The following is a 2573-nucleotide window of genomic DNA, read 5'->3' as shown; positions in this document are numbered from 1 at the left end:
GGGTAAGGTTTAACTCTCATGGAGGAGAATTCAGATGACTTGTATTTTCTTTCTTGAAAAGCAGCAGTTCAGCAATGTTTAATTACTGGCTAGATAATCATTTATATGTTCATTATATACACATTAAACATACAAGGAACAACTTAGCTCAAGTTATCAGATTACCTCCCAGCAGTGAGGGATAAACGTGATACATCTTTTTTTTTTTTTTTTTTTTTTTTTTTTTGGCCACAGCGTGCCGTGCAGCACGTAGACTCTTAGTTCCCTGACCAGGGATCGAACCCATGCCCCCTGCAGTGGAAGTGTGGAGTCTTAACCACTGGACTGCCAGGGAAGTCCCTAAACATGATACATCTTCTCCAACACTGGAAGAAAATGCTAGTTACCTACTCCTATTCTCCCTTTCTGACCTAGTAACAGACCCCAATTTTAAGCTGACCACACTGCAACCTAGAATAAAGAATAGATTTTCTAGCCTCCCTTTGTTACCGAACCAAACTAGGGTCTGCTCACCCACCACGCAGCAAAGACAATCTACTGACACCAGATTGTGATGAAGGAAAGTACAGTGTTTATTGCAGGACACCACACAAGGAGAATGGGCAGCTCATGATCAAAAGACCTGAACACCTCCATGGCTTTTAGGGAAGGGTTTTCAAAGGCAACATTTGGGATGAGGGTTGCAGCACGTGGACTTCCTTCTGATTAGTTGGTGGTAAGGTAACAGGGTGATGTTTCAGGAATCTTAATCATCAACCTTCTGGTTCCAACCCGTCTGGGGTCTACTTGCTTGAGGTCAGCACGTAGTCACCATCCTCGATCTGGGTAGCTGGTCTCAGTTTCTGCAGAACAATTTAAAGATATGTGTCGGTTCCTTGCGCTCGGTGGCCATGGCGGCAGCAGCAACAGACATTAGCGGCCCAGCTGCTAGGATCAGTTCCCCTGGGTTTCACCATCCCAGACTTCCTTCAGGGCGCCCCAGGCAGCAAACCAAGATGGAGTATGAGTGGAAACCTGACGAGCAAGGGCTTCAGCAGATCCTGCAGCTGCTGGAGCCCCAGTCCCCCGACACCACCATCCAGAAAACCATTCTAGAAACTGGAACAACTCAATCAATATCCAGACTTTAACAACTACCTGATTTTTGTTCTTACAAAATTAAAATCTGAAGATGAACCCACAAGATCATTGAGTGGTCTCATATTGAAGAATAACGTGAAAGCACACTTTCAGTATTTCCCAAATGGTGTAACAGACTTTATTAAGAGTGAATGTTTAAACAATATTGGTGACTCCTCTCCTCTGATTAGAGCTACTGTAGGCATTTTGATTACAACTATAGCCTCCAAGGGAGAACTGCAGAATTGGCCTGACCTCCTACCAAAACTCTGTAGCCTGTTGGATTATGAAGATTACAACACTTGTGAGGGAGCATTTGGTGCCCTTCAGAAGATTTGTGAAGATTCTGCTGAGATTTTAGATAGTGATGTTTTAGATCTTCCTCTCAACATCATGATTCCTAAATTTTTACAGTTCTTCAAGCACAGTAGTCCAAAAATAAGGCCTCATGTTGTTGCATGTGTCAATCAGTTTATCATCAGGTGGAACTCAAGCTGTGATGTTGCACTTTGATTCCTTTATTGAGAATCTCTTTGCATTGGCTGGTGATGGAGAACCAGAGGTACAGAAAAATGTGTGCCAGGCACTTGTGATGTTGCTTGAAGTTCGAATGGATCGCCTGCCTACTCACATGCATAATGTAGTTGAATACATGCTACAGAGGCCCCAAGATCAAGGTGAAAATGTGGCTTTAGAAGCCTGCGAATTTTGGCTTACTTTGGCTGAGCAACCAATATGCAAAGATGTACTCATAAGGCATCTTCCTAAGTTGATTCCTGTGTTAGTGAATGGCATGAAGTACTCAGATATAGATATTATCCTACTTGAGGGTGATGTTGAAGAAGATGAAACAATTCCTGATAGTGAACAGGATACAAGGCCACGTTTTCATCGATCAAGGACAGTGGCTCAGCAGCATGACAAAGATGGAATTGAAGAGGAAGGTGATGATGACGATGAAATTGATGATGATGATACAATTTCTGACTGGAATCTAAGAAAATGTTCTGCGGTTGCCCTAGATGTTCTTGCAAATGTGTATCGTGATGAACTTTTGCCACATATTTTGCCCCTTTTGAAAGAATTACTTTTTCATCATGAATGGGTTGTTAAAGAATCAGGCATCTTGGTTTTAGAAGCAATTGCTGAAGGTTGCATGCTGGGCATGATTCCCTACCGACCTGAGCTCATTCCTCACCTTATTCAGTGCCTCTCTGATAAAAAGTCTCTTGTGCGTTTCATAACGTGCTGGACTCTTAGCCGCTATGCACACGGGGTAGTCAGCCAGCCCTCAGACACATACCTGAAGCCATTAATGACAGAACTGCTAAAACGTATCCTGGATAGTAACAAGAGAGTACAAGAAGCTGCCTGCAGTGCCTTTGCTACCCTGGAAGAGGAGGCTTGTACAGAACTTGTTCCTCACCTTGCTTATGTACTTGATACCTTGGTCT

The 2573-nt window shown here is 43.3% G+C and overlaps 1 pseudogene; it reads left to right on the top strand.

Moving 5' to 3' along the window:
* The first annotated feature begins 878 nt into the window (after positions 1-878).
* Positions 879-1767, top strand: LOC137232232 (transportin-1 pseudogene; annotated as a pseudogene).
* The last annotated feature ends 806 nt before the right edge of the window (positions 1768-2573 follow it).

The sequence above is a fragment of the Pseudorca crassidens genome, chromosome 10 (assembly GCF_039906515.1).
Source record: "Pseudorca crassidens isolate mPseCra1 chromosome 10, mPseCra1.hap1, whole genome shotgun sequence".
Lineage (NCBI taxonomy): Eukaryota > Metazoa > Chordata > Mammalia > Artiodactyla > Delphinidae > Pseudorca > Pseudorca crassidens.
Note: the sequence above shows the minus strand (reverse complement) of the source record. Positions and strands in the feature narration are given on the sequence as shown.